Raw genomic sequence first — 15335 nt, forward strand, 5'->3', positions numbered from 1 at the left:
AAGCCCAGATGACACTGTTCTTAACAAAACCTTCTGCCAGATCCACAGTACACAAAGAGGTAACTTAACAGTCATGCAGTCTAGCATGTGGGGAAGATTGAGTGAGTAATTTAAGATAATTGCCTTTTAAAAACCAATGAAGCCAAATTTCAAAGTATAAAAATATGTTATTTGGGGGGAAAGGGTTGAATAGGAAGAAAAATGAAAAGCAACAATTACATATAGATTTGGAAATAAAATTCAGTAAAGACAATGCAGCACTGTTAGCTGAATATTACCTGCTTCAGCTGAGTGTTGTGTTCCAGAGAATGTGCAGAGTTTCATGCCAAAAAGAAGTTCTTTGGATTCCTGATTTAGACAGTCCCAAGGAGATGAAGACTGAGGATGAAGCCTCACATACATATCTGAGACCACTCAGAAGTCACCTATTTACAGAGAAGGATTGACATTTGACTGAAGGATGATAGATTCCTCGTCTGTTATGTAGGTGGTCAATCAGAAATTGCTGGTTCTGCATCCTTAATGTTTCCAAACTTGCAGGATCATTTCATTAAATTTCACCAGGAAGACGGAAAAAAAAATCTCGTCATTTTTCGGTGGGGCTCATCATTAGCACAAGTAACACAGTTTCTTTCTCTTTTTCCTAAGCAGCGACTGTTTTTGGCAGTCTACCTACCATTTTGCATCCCTTCCACAATTCTCAAGATCTAGCATCATTTTGTGGTTAGGGGATAACATCCACCCACCACCACCCAAACCATCATAATTGTGGAGAATATCTTGAGGAAATTTTGCTGGTGCGAGCTTTATCCAGGCCAGGGTAAGGAAACCAAAGGAAAATAACTGAGAAATTTTGGTTCAGCTCCAGTTTCAGCTAATGTGGACATTCATTTATATCTGAGCTTGTGGATTTGATTGCCTATTTATTGCTTTTTTAATGCAGATGGCTGTGCTCCCATTCTACTCTGGGATTGCTAGTTGTTGTACATGGCCAAGTTGCACAGGAGCATCTCTAAGTTTGGGGAACAGAAAGTAGTTTACAATGTCACTCTGTTCTGAAATAAGGTTGGCTTATGCTGATAGACAAATGCATTTTGATTCCAGCAAGAGAAAGAGTATGTGTGGTACTTTAGACATACAAAAATTATCTCTAAATGAATGCTTATCGGGAAAGACCTAGCAGACTATAGGGTCAAACGCAATAATAGCCTCTTCAAAGCTGTAATTTTGACTCATACGAAGTCATTTTCTAATGAGGAGGCTTGTCACCCTCTGGTTTTCAACAGTGGTGACCTCATTGTTCCCAATTCCTTGTTCTGTTTGTGTGTGGGGGGAAATCTATTTGTAAATATGGAAGACTGCCGGGTGACATTATTTATGAACTCTGACTTCTCCCGTTATTTGGTGTGGTGTCATTGCCTTGAGTTGGGATTAATTAGCATTAGAGATGAAACAAATATTGTGGGAGGATAGGAAAGCTGGAAATACCTGTGTGAATTATGGACACATTTCTGCTTTCCCTGGTCACAAAAACGATTTAAACAATGATCAGAAATAACACTGGAAGGAGGTGAGCACATAGCTTTCTTGTTATCAGCAGCTTCATCTACAACAAGCAGAAGGTATGCTTATTCCCCATGATCATCTTCAAGGTGGCTCCTGACAACGAAGAAAACAATCTGCAATATCTACTAGGCATGATGGTGATGTTCTATGTCCACTGTCAGAGGTGTCACCCCTATGAATACTAGTTGCTGGGAATCACAAGTTGGGAGAGTGCTGTTGTGTTCAGGTCCTTCAATGCATGAAGGAGTTAAGACGATAGAGTAAGCTGCCAAATTTAACTCGGTCACTCCTCCTCACCTTGAGAGGAAGGGCTAACAAACCCTTTGTTCTCTTACGTTCATAATATGAACCCTACCAGTAAGGAGGTCTAAGTTGGATCCTCCAAGCTTAGACCATGTAGTTTAAGTAAGACATCTTTTTTGTTTCTATATATACAAATAATTTAGAAACACTTACCACTTTGGGACTAACCTAAGCTTTGCTGCCTGTCTTTTCTTGCTGCTGCATAGAAAAGCATATGAATCTGACCTTTAAAGAGTCTGTAAGTAAAACATTTTTAAACTGTGACTGGGAGCAGCTGCCGAGTCTAGCTGCCCCATTCTGGATTAGTTGTAGTTTCCGGGTCACCTTCAAAGGTAGCCCCACATAGAGCGCATTCCTTTTAGAAGACATCTGAAGGCAGCCCTGTTTAGGGAAGTTTTTAATGTTTGAAGTTTTATTCTGTTTTTAATGTTCTGTTGAAAGCCACTCAGAGTGGCTGCGGAAACCCAGCCAGATGTGCAGCATAGAAATATTATATTATATTAATTATATTGTATTATATTAATTATTTAACCACTCTTATTTTATGTTTGCAAACCACACAAGGTTAGTTTTTTTTGTAAAATAAACAATAACAATCAAGTGGTATATAAATTCTGTTAAATAAATAAATATTTCAATAACTTCAAGGCGAAACTTTCCTGCAGAACACAATGTCCTACTGGGTATATGAAGAGAATAAGCAGTTTTCCAAGTAAGCTGATCCTTATATGATGCTTAGAAGGAATTTTATTGGAGAAAAAAGGTGTGGAATGGAAGAACTTGGAGAGAGACAGACTATAATGGGTGGAAGGTCAACTCAGAAACATGGACATTTAAAAGAAAAAGAAAGGAATGCTTCAAGCATTGTCTCCCTATCAACATGTCTTATGTCTCACCACATCACCACCAGACCTTAGAACCTAAATCAATGGAGACTGAACCCTCACCAAACCCCAGAAGAGTAATATGTACAATTCTTGCTCTTTGGTATAATATACTGATATATATGGATGGTTGAGTGGCTCATCCTGTCCCTATACACTGCAACATACATGTACATTTCTGGTAAGCATTTCAATAATTATTGAAAGGCGTTTGGCCCATTTTGCAAGCTGTTACTTTAGATTACAATGAAGAAAAAGGCAAAAGATTTATACGATCTGAAGAGAAACCAGAGTATAGTTGTTGTAACTTCGTGTCTTTTAGTCCTTATGTTCTTACAGTTGTTTTAACTGCATGTTTTTAATTTGTTTTTTTCTTAGCTCTTATCTGTTTTAATTATCAGCCTTCATTCATCCATTATCAGTGTTTAATCTCATATTTTATTCACACGTTTTATCCTATGCTTGTTTCTTTGTCCTTATTTCCTCTAACAATTATCTGTTTAAATCCTAACCGCTATGTCATCATATATTTTTCTTATGCTAGTCTGTGACCGTAATAAAGTTCATTCAATGAAGAAAAAGAGAGAGGGTGAAAAAAATTTTAGGATCACGTATGTCTAAGTAATCTATATTTTACTACATGTGAACACATTAAAATAAAAAACTTTTTTGCTTTTTAAATCATCAAAATGGCTCCCCTTTTCGGTCCATGCAAACAGCCTTTCACCCTGGAGGTTCTCTTTTAACACAGGGAGGGGGTGAAATAGCAGATGAACGTTGCCTTGCATAAGCAAAGCACATGCATTTAAATCACTTATATTTTACTTTTTTATGATGCGATTGTGAATTATGTTGTTTTGCATTTGTAATTAGGGGTTGAAGCAGATGGTAAAGGCTCAGCTTAGTGATGTACTGGAGTCAGCTATGCTTTCCATCAGGCCTTTTGGCTTTAGAAAAATGCTGAGGAAGGCGGCACATTTGGGAAGTGGCCTGATATAAAGGTATTTATGGCAGATTATAGGTTGTGGAGGGGTGTGTGTGGAGAAATGCCTGAGTTCCATGAAGGCTGTTGCAGGTGTGAAATTTTGGAGGGTGGTTTAGGAGGCACCAGTATAACTAGATTTCTTGGGTTTGCATTGCCACTTAGTTATTGGCCTTGCTATTGTGCCCTTGAGAGCAGCATGACACAAAGGCCTTGTTCAGATTATAATCCCAAATCGTTCTTGAAGCCAGTAATGGGAAACCTATGGTGCTGCGGATGGTCCAGGAGGGAGCCCAAACGATAGGTAGAGCCAGAATGAGTTATAGGTGCAGCCAACTGATTCTATTTTCAGACCCTCCAAGTGTCTCTGTTTTCCAGGGATAGTCCCAGATTTACAGAAGCCGTCCTGGTTTCTGAACTGATCCCGGAATGTCGCGCTTTTCCTTAAGATGTCTTCAGAGAAATGTTGGAGAGTACAGAGTTATGTGACACCCCAAGCCAAAGCGGTAAGTAACTATACAACCTTTAGAAGACATCTGAAGGCAACCCTGTACAATCATACCTTGTGTTAAAGTTGCTTCAGGTTGAGCATTTTCGGGTTTCACCACTCGTGCATGCGCAGACACTCAAAATGACATCACGCGCATGCGCAGAAGCGGTGAATCGCAACTTGCGCACGCGCAGACGCAAGTTGCGTTCTCTTCAGGATGTGAACAGGGCTCCGGAATGGATCCCGTTCGCATCCAGACGTACCACCATATAGGGAAGTTTTTTAATGTTTCAGTGTGTTTTTATATGTGTAGGAAGAGTGGCTAGGGCAACCCAGTCAGATGGGCCCCTGTACCACCACCACCACCATCACCATCACCATCATAGAATAAATAGAATAGGTGCATCCTTTTCCCTTCAGACTTCTGGAAGGCTCACAATTAGACTAAGGAGGAGGAGGAAGCGGAGGAAGCTGACATGGAGTGTCACAACAAGTCTAGGAAATAAGTAGGCAGGCAAGCAGGTGGGCACTGGCTGAGGTTGGTGAGGTGGGCTCCCACTTGCCCTAACAGGCCAACTTCCACCGAAGGATAAAGAAGCACAGCAGAGCTCAGAAATGCCTTCTTGCTCAACTGGAACAAGAAGCTCTTTATACTCCAGGGTGCACACTGTCAGTCCAGGGCATGAGGGCTCTCCATTGAGAAACTGCAACTCGCACTTCAGTGGTGTGCCATACAGGGGAATGACCATATTTTTCGCTCCATAAGACACACTTTTTTCCTCCTAAAAAGTAAGGGGAAATGTCTGTGCGTCTTATGGAGTGAATGCGTGGTCCCTGGAGCCGAATTGCCCAGGGGCAAAAAGCAGATCGAGCTATTTTTTTTTTTAGAAAGAGGGAAGGAGGTGTTGAAACAAAGCCACTGAGCAGCTGATCGGCAAGCGATCGGAGGGAGATAAGGGAATCTAGCGATAAAGGAGGTTGCCTGGGAGGGGGCCAGATAAAGACAGCGAACTTGCAAGTAGAAGAGACAGGAATACTACAACAAGCAATGAGGAGAGAAATTAGAAGAAAAGGAGGAGCAAAAAACTGCCCCAGCTGAGGAAAAGACACTAAGGCAAACAAGAGGGAAGGGGGTGTTGAAACAAAGGCACTGAGCAGCTGATCAGCATGCGAGGGGGGAGATAAAAGCACATGGATCCTCAGGATTTTTGCATTGGGTCACCCCAAATTCACCATCAGATCACATAGCATGTCCATGGCTACAGCCGGCACAAAAACACACACGCATCTACTGTTTCATTCAGAATATTTTTTTTCTTGTTTTCCTCCTCTAAAAATAAGGTGCGTCTTATGGTCAGGTGTGTCTTATGGAGCGAAAAATATGGGTAGATCCAGGATGTAGGAGCATCTCCTGACATCAGTAGATTAGGCCCTTCCTCTTTTTATTATTATTTTGCTATTATTTTATAATTATTGTTTTATTGTTTTATTTTTTGTTTTTATTTTATATTATGTTTATTTTATACTGTGGTACCTCAGGTTACATACGCTTCAGGTTACATATGCTTCAGGTTACACACTCCATTAACCCAGAAATAGTACCTCGGGTTAAGAACTTTGCTTCAAGATAAGAACAGAAATTGGGTTCCGGCGGCTCAGCAGCAGCAGGAGGCCCCATTAGCTAAAGTGGTGCTTCAGGTTAAGAACAGTTTCAGGTTAAAGATGGACCTCCATAACAAATTAAGTACTTAACCCTAGGTACCACTGTATTATATTTTATATTTTTGATATTGATTTTTTGATATTTGATTTTTTGATATTTGGTTTTTTTATTTTTTTTATTTGATTTTCTGAAATCAAATATCAAATATCAAATATCAAAAAATCAAAAATTTGTGGGATGTGAAACACAAGAGCAGTCAAGTACAACATTCCTAGAGTGAACATATTTACACATGGGAAGGAATGTTTGTCCAGCCAGCAGGTAAACTTCCTATTTCCTTCTGGGCTGGGACAGACTTCCTCTGCATGTGACTAGAGGTGGGCATGGCCTCACCTGTGCAGGTAATGACAAAAGCACAGGGCAGGGCAGCCATCTTTCTCTCTCTCAGACTACATGCATTGAAGAAGCAATATCTGCTTAGCCAAAGATGCTCTCTTGGCCTCCAGCCAAGAGAGGACAAAGGGACTGTCTCTTTATGGGATAGTTTCCAGGTGTATGTTACTTTTCTAAGCTAACTCTGCCTTCTGGGATCCGATTGTAAACAGAATGTGAGTAAACTCTTTTCATACTTTTATAGAAGACTGTGTTGTGTCTTATCTTTTATGAGGGAATAATGGGAAAATACCAGAACAGTTATTATAGAGGCTTTAGCGAGCCTGAGCAAACGCATATGCTGTGAGTTTAAATAGGGGAATGTTACTCTGCTAAATTGTGAATTTGTTAACACAAGTTGGAAAGGCTATAATCAAACAATATATCCTCTCCTGCATCCCTGAACATTCCCACAAAATGAAATATCAAAAATTAATTTTTAACACCCCCCCACAAAAAACACAAAAAACTAAAACTAAACTAAAAAACTAGGCGCTTCCTCTTTAATAGATTCCACTTACATCGTGAAAGCTTAAAGCAGAATTGTAGCAATATATATGGTGCATGCACCCAATCCAGCTGTCAGTGGATTACAGCACAGCTGCCTTTGTTTGTGTTTGTTGACTAACTCAACATTAACCAAGCTTTAGGAAGGTGTGTGAAGGGGAGGGACAGGATGGTACTGCATACTATTATTTAAACAGAGAGATTCTTGTCTATATAGGCACTGTCAGATACTACAATTTGCATACCTGTGGCACTGTGCATTCAAAGGACTCATAATGCTTTGTAAACAGAATGCTTCTGTGCCACTTAAGAGGAATGCTTTGGGAGGAGGAACAGGAGAAAAGTCCTCACTGTGTTCTCCCTGTAATGGTAAAGCAATATCTGGACTACAGCACTGTAGGTAGATGGCTCACATGACTGGATGCTCTCTCTCTCTCTCTCTCTCTCTCTCTCACACACACACACACACACACACACAAGATCAGGGGTGGGGAACCTCAGTCCTGGAGGTTCCTGGAGAGCCAAATGTGGTCCTCCAAGTCTCTTTATCTCTTTAAGGACTTTCCAGGGTTTTAGGCAGGAATCTCTCCCAACGCAATCAAAAGGTAGTGACATCTATAAACTTAAATGGCTTTAAAGGTTAGACAAATTTATGGTTGTATCAGTTATTACTAGCCATGTTCTACCTCCACAGCTTCTGAATACCAGTTGATGGAAAACGCAGGAGCAAAGAATACTGTTGCACCTAGGTCCTGGTTGTGGGCTTCCCATAGGCCCTTGGATGGCCCCTGTGAAAACAGGATGCTGGACTAGTTGGACCTTTGACCTGGTCTAGCTGGCTCTTCTTGTGTTCTTATGAGATGCTGGTCATTGAATCTCGGGTCATTTGCAAGGGATGCATGTCCTCTCCCACTGAGCTACCATCCTTCCATGATTCCTTCCTTTCAAACATTCCTCTTCTTCCCTTCCCATTCCTCCTCCCCGCTTAAAAAAACTGTTGTGCTTTCCCTTTGCTACCTGACACAGAAACCTCTTGATTATACCAGACATGTTGCAATGCAGAGAACCATCATTGTATCCCTTTGACATTGATACTGATTGCAGCCTTTCATGTAACTGTCACAATATCAACTGCCTGTTTTCTTCAGCATGCCATCAGAGCTGACAAAACTTTGTCACTTTTTGCTATTTAAATGTTGCTAATTTTTGATGAGGTGCTATTAATAAACGGGTTGATGCAAAGCCACAAAGCTGCTGTTCCAGGGACCAGGCTAGCATTTATTTCAAAGAACCCCCTAGAAGACCATACAGACCAACCACCCAGGTTCTTGGCCTAAAAAGCACAAATGCTTATTTACTTGGGCAAATTCCTCCCTTTACATTTCCCTGTTATATACATAGAATAATATAAACCTTTAGCCTATGGTAAGCTTTTTGGGGTAGCATATGGAATGCTATCTTTTACTTGTAGTTCTGTCTTAAATTAATTATAAGGCTGAAAGTCAAGTGTTGTGTGTGTTTAAAAATGCCATGGAGAAATGTGTACTTTGAGCCTAAGGGAGCCATTATCCCATCCTATTATCAGAATCAGAATAATCTTTATTTGCATCAGCCACTAGCCATAGCAATAAAATAAAATGCACTGAAGATAGAGGTAAAAACTTAACTATTCAAAATACATTCTGGAGGTTTACATCAATAACCAAATAATAGATCTTATTCTAATTGCCCCTGTTAATTATTTTTTTTTGCAGTTTTTGTTGTCACCTAATTACCCATCCTATCATTATTGTTACAACGGGCAGTCGCCCCCCCAATAATTAAATTATTTAGAATCTGTTCTTTATTATTCACAAAACCCCAGAGCAAGGAACAACATATGTGCATGTTGTGCCACAATCTACTGTAAAGGATCATTCAGTCAAAAGTCAGGATATAAATTTTCCAAATGAATGAATGAAAATGCAACAAAACAATATTTCATTTGACTGCTGCTAACATTAAAGCTAAACATTAACAATGGAACTGCATCTGTCAAGTGAGGGGGGGGGCATTTCAGAGTTGGAGTGCCACTATTGTGAATTCCATGAAAAGAAGGCCAAAATGCTTAGGAGGGAAGAACAGACGTGAGACAAACACAAGCTTTCACTGCCAAAAGTGGTAGTTGACCAAACCTGCTCACAATTTCAGTTGTGTTCATTCACACTTACTGAGTAGTTTTCGTAAGCTTTTGTCACCCATTTGATGGGAGCCACAGCAAACTACAGATCAAGTAAACAGTGGTGCATCCATGAACTGGGACAAGCTTTTGATCTGTATTCCAGAAAAGCTAGATCATAAATCCCAAGGCAGTGGCAGTGAGGTCCAGAGTTGGGGTGGGGGTGGGGTGGGGAGAGAAATCACAACAACGTGAACCCAAAGCTGGCTGCATATTTGCAAATACATGATATTCCGGAGAAATGGATTTATGCTGACAGCATTGTTTGATCTAAATTTCAAAGGGAAAATTGAAACCATACTTGAGGTGCAAGGAGGTCCTGTAAACAAAATAATCCACACCATGTCATCTTCTTCCCAATTCCTCTTCCCTACCTCCCTCACTGTGTAAAATTAGGCTGTGGCACAATGAAGGAGATAAGCCTGCAAACAAATTCTTATAATTTTGTATGTTCATTGCAGGAGAGAAATTTAGAATCTCCACTGTCTTGATCCTCCAAACCAGCCTGATCCTCAGTATAAAATAAACTATATCATACAGTAGAAGCAACTGGCGGCATCACGTCTTTAATTTCTGTTAAGAATCGTGTTGTTTTTGATCTTCTTTTGAGGCAGCGGAAATCAAAGCAGACAGGAGTTTAAGAATGGCTATTCATCATGACAGTTAAGAACTGAACCTCCTTATTAAGGAGCAGCATAATGCTGATGACCAGATGCCATGGAAGGGAGATAGCTACCTCTGTGGCTCCTTTGTGGTTATGTAAGTAGTTTATATGAAAATGTTCCAATGCCTGAAGCAACACGTGGCATTCCCCGCCCCCCGGATTTTTCACCTACCATGTCACCTTCAAATATGTTTTTGGTTAACAAGAGGTACTGTATTGAGAATATACGAAGAGTCTTCTAGATGAGGTCAGTGGTCCATCTAGCCCAGCATCCTCTTCTCATAGTGGCCAACCAGCTGCCTTAGGGATGCCCACAAGCTGGACCTGAGCTCTACACCAGCAGCTGTTATTCAGAGGCAAATGTCCTCCAACAGTGTGTGGGATAATCAGCCTCATACAACCAACATGCTTGTCTAATTAATGCATGAAGGGGTTAATACCATAGAATAAGCTGCCCTGCCTGGCTTAGCTATGCCCACTTCCTTTACCTTGGGAGGAAATGGATCATCAAGCCAATTGTTCACCCTCCAGACTACTTGAGAAGCTCAACATGTGAAGAGGTTTGAACTGGTAGTTCCAACTCAACTGTATGGCTCTCATCAGTCATTCTTTAGTTCCTATACCAATTATTTAGGAACATTTGCCACTTCATAAGTAAGCCACGTTTTACTGCTTGTTCTGCTTTCTGAAGCACATGAACATGCCTTTGGAGCATTTGTAAGTACAGTCATACCTCGGGTTAAAGATGCTTCAGGTTGAGCGTTTTCAGATTGTGTTCCGTGGTGAACCGGAAGTAATGGAACTGGTTACTTCCAGGTTTCGTCGCTTGCGCACACGCAGATGCTCAAAATGACATCACACGCATGCGGAGAAGCGGCAAATCGTGGCCCGTGCATGCACAGATGTGGGTTGTGTTCTGCTCAGGATGCGAATGGGGCTCCAGAACCCCGTTTGCATCCAGAGGTACCACTGTAAAGCATTTTTAACTTACCAAAAGTGTGGTCTTTTCCTATGCTGAGGAAAGAGGGAAACCTTGGAAAGAAACTTTTTAAGAAGACATTTTGGAACTCATCTGGAGGGGCATATTGTAAAGGCTAAGAGCCTAAATTTTCATGTTTAGCTGCATGTTTTGTGATTTTAAATCTTTGCTGGGGTTCTCTCACCAAATAATACTTGCCCCAAATTTGAATCTTGACAAGAAATTTCCCTTTTTCTCACTTTTTTTTTTGGGGGGGGGTAACAACTCAGTGGAGGTAGAACACACCCACCGATAGCCTCATGCTCCATGAATTTATTTACTCTCCTTTTACAGCCATCAAGGCTGATGGCCGTTACCACACCACCACATAGAAGGCCTCTAGAAGTGATCATTACAAATAAGCAGGCTCAGCGGATGGTGTAAGAATAAAAGAGCAGCCCTGCTAGATCACACCAAAGGCCCATCTAATGCAACATCATATTCTCACAGTGGCCACTAGGAGGACCTGATTAAAGCAGCACTCATCCACTTGGCAGATTCCAGTACTGTATTCCAGAATGTTGGAGACCGTACAGTGCACACAGTCTCCAATAGCAGAGGGAGAACATAGCCATCAGAATCAGTAGCCATTGAACACCAAGCTGTTGAGGTGCCTTTTTAAAAGGAATGTTGGAATTGATATATTTACTTAGATGATTTACTCGTCATCCTTTGTACAGGCCACAGGGATGCTTGCAATAAAAACAAGTCAATAAAAATCCATAAAAGCCACACAGTCCATTAAAAATGCACAAGAAAAAAAAAGATGAATGGAAATGACAGATAGCAGCAATCAGGTCCCTGGTCCTCCTCCAAATGCCTTCTGAAAAATAGGTATCTTGCCAACCACCCAAAAGAGGGTTGGGGAACCTTTGGCTTATTGGCCCAACTTGCCTCAAAAGAAGATCACAACCAGAGGTTCAAATTTGGCCCTTTAGGCCACCCCCCCCAAACCATGCTCATCTGCCCCACACATGATGTCATATGGTGAAGACACAATTGTTAATGCACAATCAGGAACAATAAAGCATGCTCCTTTCTGTAAACTGGCAAGGGAAAGCAGACTGCAGCTCAACTGCCTTTAGCTGACACATAGAATAGAAGCCTGTTGAATTGGGCACATACTCAATGCCTGCAGAAGGGAGGCTCATGCTCTACTGTCTGGAACCTGCTGGGTTGGGCACATGGCGGAGTCCTGATATCATCCCTTGTAGGAGCCACAAGGAGGGCCTCGTCTGCTGACTTTAAAGCATTGGGAGGGTGAATATGGGAGAGCTGCAAACCATAAGACGCTGAAGCAGCAGCAGTGGAGACAGCTTCAGATCCAGCTGCAACCCAGCTCAGATTATATTTGTTCTTGGTCACTTCTTCATACATAGAGGGGAGCAAAAATAGCTCATTCCCCTCCTCACTCTCTAGATGCACTGTGCCCACTGCATCTAATGGGGGAACATTGGCAAAATGTTTAGATAGACATGCCTAAACTAGTGTGGACACTTGAGCATCATCGAAGAAGAAGAAAAAGGACACACATGCTAATTTACATGCATCAATACAAATTTAGAAATGCTTCCTATAATTTAAAAAAGCATTACTATAATTTTTCAAAAAGAATAGTTTAAGAAGTAAAAGCCATAGTGGGGAAGACTATGAGCAGATGGTCTGTGTGCCTGTCAAGGTGCTAACTGCTGAGTTGCAACTTCAAGGCCCTTTCTTACATTTTTTAATCTTTAAAAATGAACCTTGACCAACCAGCTCTTCAAATACAGGACAACTTCAAAGACAGCAAGAATGGGGAATCCTGCTGTCAGTGGACTACAGCTTGCATAATCTCTGCCACAGTTTCCCCAACCCTGAAATAGAGGACTGCCCTTGGAAATGTAGAGGCCTGAACTGCATGGCTGATATCTGAGATACAAAATTTGGGAATTAACCATGTGAATCCAAAGACACAGTTCCACATGATTTGAGAATCCAAGCTGAGTGGTTAATGTGCACAACAGCTGGCTCCTGTGCACATTTACTAGGCCTTATGGAGAATCTGCACATAATCTGTCCATGAAGAGGGAATTGTGCACATTTCCTATTCAATACAGTGGTACCTCGGGTTACATACGCTTCAGGTTACATATGCTTCAGGTTACAGACTCCGCTAACCCAGAAATAGTACCTCGGGTTAAGAACTTTGCTTCAGGATGAGAACAGAAATCGTGTTCCGGCGGCGCGGTAGCAGCAGGAGGCCCCATTAGCTAAAGTGGTGCTTCAGGTTAAGAACAGTTTCAGGTTAAGAGCAGACCTCCAGAACGAATTAAGTACTTAACCTGAGGTACCACTGTATACATAATCTCCACCCAATGTTGGGGAATGTACACATACTCACCACACTTTTTTTTACATTCTCTGACAGTTATTCATAACCCCCACCACAGGCCTTGTGGGATGTGCATGTTGTTGTTTAGTCGTTTAGTTGTGTCCGACTCTTCATGACCCCATGGACCAGAGCACAGCAGGCACTCCTGTCTTCCACTGCCTCCCACAGTTTGGTCAAACTCATGCTGGTAGCTTCGAGAACACTGCCCAACCATCTCGTCCTCTGTCATCCCCTTCTCCTTGTGCCCTCCATCTTTCCCAACATCAGGGTCTTTTCCAGGGAGTCTTCTCTTCTCATGTGGGATTTGCATATCTCAATTAAATTTTACACATTCTCCTTACACAGTCTGCTGCCCTTTTTGCAATGCTTGTTCTCTGCACAAGTTTAACAAGTTGTCACAAAGACAACAGTTGAATATTGATATGCCAGCAGTACATGGCTTATCATGCTGCCAGAAAAACTGACTTCCATCATGGAAACTCAAAATTCTCCAATTTTGTTATGTGGAATTATTTTTCCATCAGACCCAACAACAGAATGACATTAGACTCCTGTATCAGTATTGCAGAATTTGGAATGCTTGAAATTATATTTGGACTTTGGTCCCTGCACACCTAATTTAGTGATTATATGCTCCTTTCTAGCTCTTTAATAGCTATGTGTGACTCACTATGCCCCCCCCTCCAGTTCAAGCATTATGGAAAACTTAGTTGTCAAGTTGTCTGTTCAGGAGAGACTGAGATATTTACAAGGTTTTGTACCTGCAAAGCAAAGGAAACTGGATAAATGAAAATAATTAGAAAGAAAAGAAAAGAAAAGTGTGGGTTTTTTTACATGAGATCTGCTGTATTCTAAATCATAAAAAGAAAGCACAACTGATGTTTCATCAGTGAAGGGGCCGATCTTTGCTTAAAATTGGAATTCTGAAATTCTCTTTCTGGTTGTATAAAGTCTCTCTCTCTCTCTCTCTCTCTCTCTCTCTCTCTCTCTGTGTGTGTGTGTGTGTGTGTGTGTGGAATTGTGTTATTCAACTAGCTGCAACAGCAATTAACTGGGATACTTGAGAGCAGAGAACCTGTCAATCTGATGAGTTATTCTTTTGAACCAGGGCAACAGCTCATGCATAAATGCTCTTGTAAACAATTATTATAGGGAAGCACAGTGACACAATTAATCTTTCCTTAGGTGTTATCTAGAGGTATTTCCCCCACCAATTATATGCCACTTGCCAGATAAATCAGTTTTTAAGATAAAGACATCAGCTGTTAGTATCATTAACAATGCCATTCAGCTGAACATGGCTGGGGAAAATCTAAAATTAGATTACATTTAAAACAAGAAACAAAAAAACCCGCCCAATACAACACAAAATATTCTAGGGAGAAGGTGAGACAACATGAATTGTGCTATGTTCAAGCATATTACAGTACATAAGTTGGTACCTTGAAAAGAAGTGAATCACTTGAGTTACAATTAGAGATGGAGGAAAATTTTGATTCAATTTGCATTTAAAAGAAACCTACCTAATTTGCACAATCTGAAACTATATGCAAACTGAAATATAGGTATCTTCCGAGGTTCACATTTTGCAAGCAGTTCTCCAGTCAAGTTATGTATACGAAAATGTACAAACTAGGTAAAGTGGACATAAGAATGCATATATTAGTGAACATTGCATTATATTAGGGCAAATTGCTTTGCAAGAATGTGTGTATTAGGCAAAAGTGCATATAAAAATGTGTATATTATGTGATAGTAACACTAAACCATGATGAATTTTCATGAATATATATGTTCACAAATGTGGATCACTAAATAAAACAATATATCCAAGCTTATATAGCAATACAATTACATGATTTGATAATAAAGAAGTCAGAGGAAGTCAACAAGAAGCAAACATTTATCTTAAAAGCAGTCTACAAAATCTTTTCTGAATGGACCATTTTACTTCACAGGTCAAAAGCTATTTTTCCCCCTCAACCAGGTTGCAAAGTACATGAATTTTTAGCTCAGTTTCATGCATTTGGAACAGCAATTATTTCCCTTAAAAAAAAAAAAGTAATAACCTAGGGATGGTTTGATTGCAGCTCCTGTGCTTCAGCTGAATCTCACAGCAATGGAGAAAACTCTTGATTGATGGGGAATAACTAGACCAGCCTTCCCACAACCTGGTGCCCTGCAGCTATTCTGGACCACATCTCCCATCAGTCAGTTGTGCTTGCTGAGGCTGATGG

This window comes from Podarcis raffonei, chromosome Z (assembly GCF_027172205.1).
Source record: "Podarcis raffonei isolate rPodRaf1 chromosome Z, rPodRaf1.pri, whole genome shotgun sequence".
In the NCBI taxonomy this organism is placed as follows: domain Eukaryota; kingdom Metazoa; phylum Chordata; class Lepidosauria; order Squamata; family Lacertidae; genus Podarcis; species Podarcis raffonei.